This window comes from Schistocerca nitens, chromosome 2, assembly GCF_023898315.1.
Source record: "Schistocerca nitens isolate TAMUIC-IGC-003100 chromosome 2, iqSchNite1.1, whole genome shotgun sequence".
In the NCBI taxonomy this organism is placed as follows: Eukaryota; Metazoa; Arthropoda; class Insecta; order Orthoptera; family Acrididae; genus Schistocerca; species Schistocerca nitens.
Window position 1 is genome coordinate 584,438,815 of NC_064615.1, and position 12,899 is coordinate 584,451,713.

Genomic DNA, 12,899 nt, shown 5'->3' on the forward strand with positions numbered 1-12,899 from the left:
AAAAATCTTGACGTCGATATGTGATGACTCGTTCCATATCACTATGATTTGTCGTGCAGATCATACATGGAGCATGAAACTAAATAACAGACTATTGATATGTCACAAAGCACGGAATAGAGTTATATACTCTGAAAATCTCAAAATGAAATTCAAAAGTAAAATCAATCAGATGATCAAACTAGACGCACATTTCAATTGTCCTTTGTTTGGTTATTCCTGAAACACTGACAGCGATACTGGCGAAAAACAATGGGGGAAAAGAAGCAAACGCGCCTACATCTTACACAGATTAGGCTATCATTACTGAAAAGTTACTCACATGCATGTTATAGCAAAATATCAATTTATGGGGTCTTAAGCGTTTGAGACCATTTTCTTAATCACATTTATAGCTTTCTACAATGCTGAAAGATTTTTAAAAAATCATATTTTTTTTATCCTGTAAGTTGCTATTATTGGCCACACACTGGATGACGCACCATAGGAAGATTTCAAAGTGAGAAGATGGGTAAACTACAGTGAGACTAACACACTGACAATTTAATAAAACAAGACTTATATTCTGCATGGAGTATACCTGTTTGCAGTTCTATTTTTTTCACATTTCAGTAATCGTTCACCTTGTTGACATGCACAAGATACGATAGCATGCCTTGGCTCTTTCCTCAAAGCACACGTTTATGGGCTAACAAAGAAAACGTAGGTAAGTTTTTTGCTAACGTCAACACTAAAAATGTTGTGAATGTGAGTTGAAAGCTGAAAATGTAACGAACAAGAAGCAGTAGTGATACCAGTAAGCAAACAAGCACTGGTTTCGGAGTTATAATTTCATTCGATGTAGATACAAATATATTAAAAGTGGAATTACACTGATTACGAAAGTATGCTATTAAACATCACTTCCTTCTGTTTATGGTTATCCGAAATATAGCAGCAATAAACAAGCTACTTAACGAGGCCAAATGATTCATATTACTAGAGCAAATACGCATTCAAGAACAGAGAAAAGTTTGAAATTGCCTTCCTGGCACTATGTCATTCACATAAGCTCTGTAATTTTTAGTACGGTATGTAAAACATTTGTTGCCCGCACACAACATAAATAACGAACAAGAAGCATTCGTAAACAGTAGTCTGCTAATGTTTTGGGCTAGTTAAAATGGCGCCAGGCCCCGCCCACTCTGGCTTCAAAATAATGTACAGCATAAGTCTGTAATGCCAGCTCCCTTTTTTTTTATACCTCAGTGGTTTAAACTCTCTATCGTCTTTGTGTTATGCTTGCTGACTATTAGATTTTATAAAAGACCATCACGGAAATTTTTAAATTAAATTTTCGTCTGTGTTATTCCATCTGGCTGATGATCATCACAATGTAATACTGTATTTAGAGAAGTAAATGAGATACGTAACTAAAACTGACAAATCGTGGTTCATCATTCAGAATATTGCCTTAATCACTGATATTCATACTGACTATTCAAAAAAATTTTACCTTATGAGGAAGAATGTATAACGTATTACAGTGCATGATGCATTTAAGTTTTTGTCTTTCGGGTCTGATAACTGAGACGGTATACGATAACCTCTTTACGGTGAAAATTCGGTCCTCCGACTTCGTGTGATACTTCAATGATTAAACGTATTTTTGGTTTACTATTAATCTGGTTTTTGATCGGAACCTTTAGAGAGAACGAGGAAATACGAAGACACTTATTTCGCTTTCAAATGAACTATGCGTTATACGTGCTCTTAAGCACTCTGAAACCCACCATACTTCCTGCTCAGTACCTGCTGGGTATTAGTGAGTACAGGAATTTTTTTCTGCCATTTACGTTTGACCTACCACCTAGTGGCTAAGACGCTTCTCGATTCCACACCACTAATTTGTACATGTACTTGAAATTAATTTGATTTCTTAGTCTTAAAACACTTAGCTAAAACTAAGTTGCGGCTTAGAAACTTGAAACTAATTAGGAAATGGAAATAATTAAAATTTAAAATTTGTGTATTACATGGAGAGGAAAGTAGGAAAGACTTTGATTTGTAGACTGCCACTATCCATGATGTCCAGGAGGGGAGTACCTGAGGAAGATAATGAGTCTCTTGTTGTTAGGCAGCCATCGCCGGTCTAGTACTACTCGCCATTCGAGGGTGAACAAGTGAATAATAAAATAGTGTAAATTTAGGCTTTAGAATTAACGAGTTGAAATAAAACTCTCCCACTTTGTCAAATATCTTAATTGCTTGAAAATCTGATATCTTTATGAAACTGAGTCATCAGATTTCATCAGATACGTAAGTCGCTGTTAAAGAGCAAAAAAAGTTTGGTGATACAAAATCGCGTCTTATGTAAGACAAAGAATGATTTGTGTGATAACATTAATAATGATCGGGTTTCGTTAACATTATAGACTGCAGCCATGAATGAGGTACGTTGAAATTAGGAAATGATGGCAAGTTTATGGTGGTTGAAAGTTCGTCACCAAACCGATCACTTCCAGCTAATTAAGAGACTGAAACTATGTAAAAATGTATGAATTAGTGGAACATGGTGATGATTATACTACTATGAAATAAAGTAAAATGCATGTTAAGCATTTATTAATTACTGTAACAAATAATACAGTATTTTTTCCTCTGAAAGCAGTAGTAGGAGGCAGAACGAGGGTGTGTTGTAGATCGCTTTTGCATTTTAAAACAAGTGAAGAGCGAAAATTCCAGTGATGGCTGATTATGGACGAGAGATAAGTTTTCCATAGTACAATTAAGTCTTCGACGTTGAGTCACAATGATTTCTTATACTACATCTAGGTTAGGTTCTATTTGTCGTCCACTCTAGATGGCAGCATGTACTGTCTTCCATTTCTTCATGCGTCTTACAATATCATATTACTGTCTATGAGCTGTTATTTTTGTGACATCCAAAGACAATTAGAAGTCACGTTTAGTTATGATCATATTTAAAATTGTTGCTGTTCTGGGGTCCTTAGATTTGGAACATGTTTAACATCCTTCCTCATGTAAAACATGTATTTAATTGTTATTTTATTTAATCTCTTGTCATGAGTCCCGTATGAAGTTTTTATTAATCGCCAATTTCATTGGTGAGGGAATGTTGCTAAATATTTACCTCCCTTTGGTTCTCTGTGAACATGGTTCTGGAACACGGATATCTCTTTCGATTATCAAAACAAAGAAAACAGAGCAAAATTAGAGTTCCACTCGTCTTTTAACTATTTATTTTCATTCGAGCACTGCAGTCTTATAATGCACTTTTGATACACTTCCTCATAACATTACTTCAAGTAATTACGCCACATCAAATGACAGTTATTACGCCACATGAATTTTGCATATTTCTTATCGGCAGTACTCGTTAGACAAGCGTCTGTTTGTTTCTGCTGATGAACGCGAACTAAATTCTCCGTCTGTTCATTAAGTAGTCCGTGTTGCTCCATGTCTAGGATATTGGATTCACTGGCGTTGGTAGACAACGGTTGTAGTGAAACACACAGCTTATGTTACTGCTTTACATTTAATCTTTGCTCTACGTCTGCTTCTCTAGTAATGTCTGTGGCGTTACTAGTCGTCTGTGCTCGTTGCCACCGGTTCTTTCGTAGCTGGAAAAAGCCTCTGCGATCGCTCTACAGCGTCTGGATCTAAATGATTTTGCTATACCATCTGGTGTGTGTGTGCTACTCGACATTCGTGAGACTAACCGAGCAGAAGTATGTGTTATGGGGGTCCTCAGGAACAACAAGCATCCTGACCGAGGATTACATTCAAGAACTGTATGGAGCACTGCGCTTGACTGGTCAACAAATGAATCTGCTCTGACTGAGATTGATATATTCCATCCTCAACCGCATACTGACGTTAAGGAAGAATGTATACACACTACTTGATCGAAAGTATCCGGACTTTAATAAGGCATGTGTCCAACCTTCGGCTTTACGACGGCTTGAGCTCTGCTGGGGACACTTTCATGAAGTGTCTGAATGTCTGTGGAGGAACGGCAGCCTATTACTGCTCAACAGCCGATACCAGAGAAGGTAGTGATTTTGAACGCTGGGGCCTAGACCGAAGTCGACCTTGTAACTCATCTCAAAGGTGCCTCATTGAGTTCAAGCGAGGCCAGTCCGTTTCTGGAACATTAATGTCGAGAAGACATTGGCTCACAGATGCAATCGTATGACAGGGGGCAAAGTCATGATGAATCATCGTCCCCGAACTGTTCCACTACTGTACATAGTACACATTGCTGCACATTGTGTTCATATTCTTCCAAAATTAGCGTTTCCTTCAATGCAAATTTGAAACCACCCTCACATACTATACACTACCTCCTCTGTACTTCACTTTTGGCACGGCATATAATGGTAGTAACATTGTCCAGACATTCGCCAAACCCAAACCATTCCATCGGATTGCCACAGGTTACATCGTGATTCATCACTCTAAATGTTTCGTTAGCATCCATCCGCCATCCAGTGGCGTCACTCTACGCACCACCTCAAGCATCGCTTAGCACTGACTGTAGATATGTGTGGCTGATGAGGAGTTGGTCGACTGCGGTATCCCATTCTTTTTAACTCCCTATACAGAGTCGTTGTCCTAGGCTAGTTAGGTAGTTAGTTAGTCACCTGTCTTATGGCTCATTTTGCATGAAAGATCGTAGTGATGTGGAAAGAGTCATTTTACACTCACATCAGAAATTAATTTGTAAACACAGTTACATTCTGAATATTTCTAAGTTTTTTTTATACATAAAGAAAAAAGATATATGGAGGTGAGTTAAAATTCCTACTCATCCCTTTTATACATTGCAGTAATGGAAATTCTTCTCTGGTATAGAAGGAGTTATCAAGGAGAAACTTTTTCTTTTATCAAATTTTACTTTGCTGCCTGTCAGACATTTGATGTTCACACATGGCAGACCACTCTTTCACTTTAACAGCATTTTCAGTCAGATTAATGTTCATATTTTAGGCAATGATCTTGGTGTTGCCTAGTACAACATTTGGTGTGCGTGGTTTATGACTTTTTATATGAGGAAATTGCGGTCAGAATGTTCTTGTAACTGTAGACTAGAAATCTACTCTGTAGGAATCAGCATAGGTTTCGAAAAGACGATTGTGTGAAACCCAGCTCGCGATATTCGTCCACGAGACTCAGAGGGCCATTGACACGGGTTCCCAGGTAGATACCGTCTTTCTTGAGTTCCGCAAGGCGTTTGATACAGTTCCCCACAGTCGTTTAATGAACAACGTAAGAGCATATGGACCATAAGACCAATTGTGTGATTGGATTGAAGAGTTCCTAGGTAACAGAATGCAGCATGTCATTCTCAATGGAGAGATGTCTTCCGAAGTAAGAGTGACTTCAGGTGATCCGCAGGGGAGTGTCGTAGGGCCGTTGCTATTCACAATATACATAAATGACCTTGTGGATAACATCGGAAATTCACTGAAGCTTTTTGCGGATGATGCTGTGGTATATGGAGAGGTTGTAACAATGGAAAATTGTACTGAAATGCAGGAGGATCTGCAACGAATTGACGCATGGTGGAGGGAATGGCAATTGAATCTCAATGTAGACAAGTGTAATGTGCTGCGAATACATAGAAGATCCTTTATCATTTAGCTACAATATAGGTCAGCAACTGGAAGCAGTTAATTCCATAAATTATCTGGGAGTAGGCATTAAGAGTGATTTAAAGTGGAATGACCATATCAATTTGATCGTCGGTAAAGTAGATGCCAGACTGAGATTCATTGGAAGAATCCTAAGGAAATGCAATCCGAAAACAAAGGAAGTAAGTTACAGTACACTTGTTCGCCCACTGCTTGAATACTGCTCACCGGCGTGGGATCCTTACCAGATAGGGTTGATAGAAGAGATAGAGAAGATCCAACGGAAAGCGTTACGGAGCACTCTCCTCCTTCCACTTATGGTTTGATAGGAGGACGTCGATTATCAAAACATTCTACCTGGACCAGGCAGCAGTCCATCATGAAGGTTGCCAGTTGGCGGAAAATGGGTAGAGGAAGCCATTTAAGAGATACTGGTGTAAAATGAGATTTTGTACAAACGGTGGGATGGTGATGAAACTCAGAGCACTCTCATGTCAGAAGCTGGGAGGATACAGACAGAGTAGCTGGGAACGTGTTCAGTGGAGGCAAGACTGTAACTTCCCTGATACTAGGAACTCGCCAGGTTCTTTTAGCGAGTTGCACAAATACATATTTCATGGGCACAACTGTCTGAGAAGCATAAAAGCTGGAGGCTTGCTTCCCTCAGTGTGGAAATCCCAGTGCTGTGTCTAGTTTGGCTACCAGGTCAATATAACAGTCAAGAGGAGGGATTCTACATCTACATCTACATTTATACTCTGCGAGCCACCCAATGGCGTGCGGCGGAGGGCACTTTACGTGCCACTGTCATTACCTCCCTTTGCTGTTCCAGTCGCGTATGGTTCGCGGGAAGAACGACTGCCGGAAAGCCTCCGTGCGCGCTCGAATCTCTCTAATTTTACATTCGTGATCTCCTCGGGAGATATAAGTAGGGGGAAGCAATATATTCGATACCTCATCCAGAAACGCACCCTCTCGAAACCTGGACAGCAAGCTACACCGCGATGCAGAGCGCCTCTCTTGCAGAGTCTGCCACTTGAGTTTGCTAAACATCTACGTAACGCTATCACGCTTACCAAATAATCCTGTGACGAAACGCGCCGCTCTTCTTAGGATCTTTTTTATCTCCTCCGTCAACCCGATCTGGTACGGTTCCCACACTGATGAGCAATACTCAAGTATGGGTCGAACGAGTGTTTTGTAAGCCACCTCCTTTGCTGATGGACTACATTTTCTAAGGACTCTCCCAATGAATCTCAACCTGGTACCCGCCTTACCAACAATTAATTTTATATGATCATTCCACTTAAAATCGTTCCGCACGCATACTCCCAGATATTTTACAGAAGTAACTGCTACCAGTGTTTGTTCCGCTATCATATAATCATAAAATAAAGGATCCTTCTTTCTACGTATTCGCAATACATTACATTTGTCTATGGTAAGCGTCAGTTGCCACTCCCTGCACCAAGTGCCTATCCGCTGCAGATCTTCATGCATTTCGCTACAATTTTCTAATGCTGCAACGTCTCTGTATACTACAGCATCATCCGCGAAAAGCCGCATGGAACTTCCAACACTATCTATTAGGTCATCTACGTATACTGTGAAAAGCAATGGTCCCATAACACTCCCCTGTGGCACGCCAGAGGTTACTTTAACGTCTGTAGACGTCTCTCCATTGAGAACAACATACTGTGTTCTGTTTGCTAAAAACTCTTCAATCCAGCCACACAGCTGGTCTGATATTCCGTAGGCTCTTACTTTGATTATCAGGCGACAGTGCAGAACTGTATCGAACGCCTTCCGGAAGTCAAGGAAAATAGCATCTACCTGGGAGCCTGTATCTAATATTTTCTGGGTCTCATGAACAAATAAAGCGAGTTGGGTCTCACACGATCGCTGTTTCCGGAATCCATGTTGATTCCTACAGAGTAGATTCTGGGTATTCGGAAACGACATGATACGCGAGCAAAAAACATGTTCTAAAATTCTACAACAGATCGATGTCAGAGATATAGGTCTATAGTTTTGCGCATCTGCTCGACGACCCTTCTTGAAGACTGGGACTACCTGTGCTCTTTTCCAATCATTTGGAACCTTCCGTTCCTCTAGAGACTTGCGGTACACGGCTGTTAGAAGGGGGGGGGGGCAAATTCTTTCGCATATTCTGTGTAGAATCGAATTGGTATCCCGTCAGGTCCAGTGGACTTTCCTCTGTTGAGTGATTCCAGTTGCTTTTCTATTCCTTGGACACTTATTTCGATGTCAGCCATTTTTTCGTTTGTGCGAGGATTTAGAGAAGGTGTAACACCACAGCTCTTATGCTGTATGGATTTATTTATTTATTTATTTTTTTGCTTTATTTAATGTTACATTGTTGATCGTCTGTAAATGTGTTTGAATCGATAACATAAAATTGTGTACTCTTTTCTTTGTCAAGCCTTTGATGTCGTGATTTGATTCTATGCAAAGTAGTGTATCTGTAATTTAAAATTCTTTGTCTCATTTGGAGGGAACAAATCTTACTGTATATAATTGTAATTTTGTATGAATAATCTTTTGTAGAAGTGTCAATATGTGAAAATGTTCTGTTTTATTTAATGTGTTTGTTTGCTGTTATGTAAACTGCTGATCCTCACTTAGGGCTCTTAGTTATTCTGTATGTAAAAGGTTTAGTGGTTCCCCTTGGGAACGGAACTGTGTAGAGCGCGCAAAGTGTGGCTGGCCTGTGTAGAAAAGGTGGAACGGACAGTCAGTCGAGGACGAGCCAGCAGTCAGAGATGAGCTACGAGTCCGTGCACTGCCGTGTAAAAGTTGCGTAGTGCTGGTTTCGATAGAGGCTTTTCTGTTATTTTCCAATGCCTCGGATGGATGGATAAATAGCTGGGCTATTCTGGAATTTGTATCTATCATCGCCACCAAGAAATGACAGAGTCCAGCAATTCTGCCTGCAATTCCACCTACCAATATGCAGTTGCCACCACATTGCGCAATCACTGTAACGCAATACTATAATGATGTACAGTGAAGGATCAGCTTAATAGATGTGTTATTGTGCTGAAATATAAGGTAATTTATATCTGAATTTATGTACCTACCTTGACTTTTCTCCTCATCATAACACCTCTCAGGGTCCTTTCCGTTTGAACTAAAGTAATTACCGAGTGTCCCTATTGAAAGAACTTTTATGATCAATGTTATGCTAATTAATGTCTCTTTGAACATAGTAAAGAGAAAGTTAAAGTTAATGTGGCACGAGAGTGAGTTAAAGTTAATGATGCTTGCTGAAATAATTTTCCTAGTAAAACTGCTTATTAATGTGTTGTTGCCAACTTCAAATTAAAATCTCTCAAAACTGAGGCTTATAGAGTTTTGCTTAGCAAATGATCACATTACTGCCTGTTGTAAATTGCAGAAAGTGAGTCAGTATCTTACATAAATGTTAATTTTATGTATGTAACTCGGGTCGGTTGTTGAGTGTAACCTCCAACCATAATAATTCACAGGAACTACCCACTTCAACTTCACTACAGGATAAACTACTACTAACAGCGACAAACACGCCAACACCGGTCGCATACAATCTATCCTTTCTAAACACCGTCTGTGCCTTTGTAAAAATTTCGGCAGAATTTATCTGTGGCTTCAGCCAGCTTTCCGTACATATAATGATTTCAGCTTCGGTGCTTTCTATCAGCGCTTGAAGTTCCGGTACTTTACCAATGCAGCTTCGACAGTTTACAATTACAATACTAATTGCTGCTTGGTCCTCGCATGTCCTGACTTTGCCCCGCACCCTTTGAGGCTGTTGCCCTTTCTGTACTTGCCCGAGGCCATCTAACCTAAAAAACCGCCCAGTCCACGCCACACAACCCCTGCTACCCGTGTAGAGGATAGTTTGACTAGTTTGTGCACTGTGGGAGCGGTTTTGTTTTCGCTAATTGGGATCCTGTACTGAGGCTTGGTGGAAGGTGCAAGATTATTTGCCTTCTTCATCTTCTGGTCCTCCTCTGGTGGAGAGCTTCAAGTCTTTCCCTAGTGGGTGAGACTTGTGGTCTGTATCTTGTCGTGGATTAAGAGCCGGTGGCAGTATCCAACTGCATCGACAGTGAAGCTGCAAATCACCTCAGACACATCGCATGTCATGAGAGTGAACTTATTTGTCCCGAGTTGGCCATGTAACGTTTGACAATTCCAGCATGGACTGTCGTGCCTGTGAGTCACATTGGTTTGACCAGACCACCATATGGGTGCACAGCACACTGAAATCTGCTGGGTTGTCAGGGCTCTGACAGGGCAGTATCCCATGTTCTGATAATCAGGACGCCATATTGCGTAGTTTACAAACTTTCATGGATGTGTCAGAACATTACAGGTGCCACAGCGCGCTGCTCCTCGCCCACAGTGAAGCTGAATCATAGTTTGTGGTATTCTTTGTTGTACTTGATCCCATTTGAATAGAGTTGGGCCTCACGGTGAAATCACGTAAACAAAGTCAGATTGCATTGTAAAAGAGCTTAATTCAGGGAAGAATTTGTATAGCTCCCACTTCAATGTATACTTTGCAAATCAAACACCATTCCTTTTCTGATTTGTGTTTATCATTTTTGTGGTAGATTTATCAGCTAGTTGTAGTTACAAACCATCAATAAAACCTGTCATTATTATGTACTTAAGTACGCCACTGTTCGATTCATACTCCCTCTATTACTCATTGTTTTTATTTTATTGTGGTGGTCCATCGGAAACCCAGCAGTTTAAGGTTGAATCGTATCAAATTAGGTAATACGATTATTGACTGGAGTTCTGAAAGTGACCATCGGCACAGGCAACAAAAGTGCCACTAGTCATCATCATCATCATCATCATCATCATCATTTAAAACTGATTATGCCTTTCAGCGTTCAGTCTGGAGCGTAGTCCCCCTTATAAAATTCCTCCATGATCCCCTATTCAGTGCTAACATTGGTGCCTCTTCTGATGTTAAGCCTATTACTTCAAAATCATTCTTAACCGAATCCAGGTACCTTCTCCTTGGTCTGCCCCGACTCCACCTACCCTCTATTGCTGAACCCATGAGTCTCTTGGGTAACCTTGCTTCTCCCATCCGTGTAACATGACCCCACCATCTAAGCCTGTTCGCCCTGACTGCTACATCTATAAAGTTCATTCTCAGTTTTTCTTTGATTTCCTCATTGTGGACACCCTGCTGCCATTGTTCCCATCTACTAGTACCTGCAATCATCCTAGCTACTTTCATATCCGTAACCTCAAACTTATTGATAAGGTAACCTGAATCCACCCACCTTTCGCTCCCATACAACAAAGTTGGTCGAAAGATTGAACGGTGCACAGATAACTTAGTCTTGGTCCTGACTTCCTTCTTAGAGAAGAGAGTAGATCGTAGCTGAGCACTCACTGCATTAGCTTTGCTACACCTCGCTACCAGTTCTTTCACTATGTTGCCATCCTGTGAGAATATGCATCCTAAGTACTTGAAACTGTTCACCTGTTCTAACTTTGTTCCTCCTATTTGGCACTCAATCCGTTTATATCTCTGTCCCACTGACATTACTTTCGTTTTGGAGATGCTAATCTTCATACCATAGTCCTTACATTTCTGATCTAGCTCTGAAATATTACTTTGCAAACTTTCAATCGAATCTGCCATCACAACTAAGTCATCCGCATATGCAAGACTGCTTATTTTGTGTTCACCTATCTTAATCTCACCCAGCCAGTCTATTGTTTTCAACATATGATCCATAAATAATATGAACAACAGTGGAGACAGGTTTCAGCCTTGTCTTACCCCTGAAACTACACTGAACCATGAACTCAATTTACCGTCAACTCTAACTGCTGCCTGACTATCTATGTAAAGACCTTTAATTGCTTGCAAAAGTTTGCCTCCTATTCCATAATCACGTTGAACAGACAATAACTTCCTCCTAGGAACCTGGTCATATGCCTTTTCTAGATCTATAAAGCATAGATACAATTCCCTGTTCCACTCGTAACACTTCTCCATTATTTGCCGTAAGCTAAAGATCTGGTCCTGACAACTTCTAAGAGGCCTAAACCCACACTGATTTTCATCCAATTTGTCCTCGACTAATACTTTCCTTTCAACAATACCTGGGAAGATTTTACCCACAACGCTGATCAAAGAGATACCTCTGTAGTTGTTACAATCTTTTCTATTTCCATGTTTATAGATTGGTATGATTACTGCTTCTGTCCAGTCTGATGGAACCTGTCTCGACTCCCAGGCCATTTCAATTATCGTGTGCAGCCATTTAAGACCTGACGCTCCACTGTATATGATGAGTTCCGACTTAATTTCATCCACCCCAGCTGCTTTATTGCACTGCAATCTATTGACCATTTTCTCCACTTCCTCAAATGTGATCCTATTTCTATCATCGTTCCTATCCCATTGTGCATCGAAATCTGAAACATTACTGATCGTATTTTCACTTACATTGAGCAACTCTTCAAAATATTCCCTCCATCTGCCCAAGGAATCCACAGGATTCACCAGCAGTTTTCCTGACCTGTCCAAAATACTTGTCATTTCCTACTTACCTCCCTTTCGAAGACTGCTAATTACACTCCATAATGGTTTTCCAGCAGTTTGACCCAAAGTCTCCAACCTGTTTCCAAGGTCTTCCCAAGATTTCTTCTTGGATGCTGCAATTATCTGTTTGCCTTTGTTTCTTTCTTCAACATAACTTTCTCTGTCTACCTGAGTTCTAGTATGTAGCCATTTTTGATACGCCTGCTTTTTCCTTTTACAGGCTGCCTTGACTGTGTCATTCCACCAAGCTGTTTGCTTCATCCTACCTTTACACACACCCCCTATGATCCATGGACCTTGCCGTTGGTGGGGAGGCTTGCGTGCCTCAGCGATACAGATAGCCGTATCGTAGGTACAACCACAACGGAGGCCAGACAAACGTGTGGTTCCTGAAGAGGGGCAGCAGCCTTTTCAGTAATTGCAAGGGCAACAGCCTGGATGATTGACTGATCTGGCCCTGTAACAATAACCAAAACGGCCTTGCTGTGCTGGTACTGCGAATGGCTGAAAGCAAGGGGGAACTACGGCCGTAATTTTTCCCGAGGGCATGCAGCTTTACTGTATGATTAAATGATGATGGCGTCCTCTTGGGTAAAATATTCCGGAGGTAAAATAGTCCCCCATTCGGATCTCCGGGCGGGGACTACTCAAGAGAATGTCGTTATCAGGAGAAAGAAAAC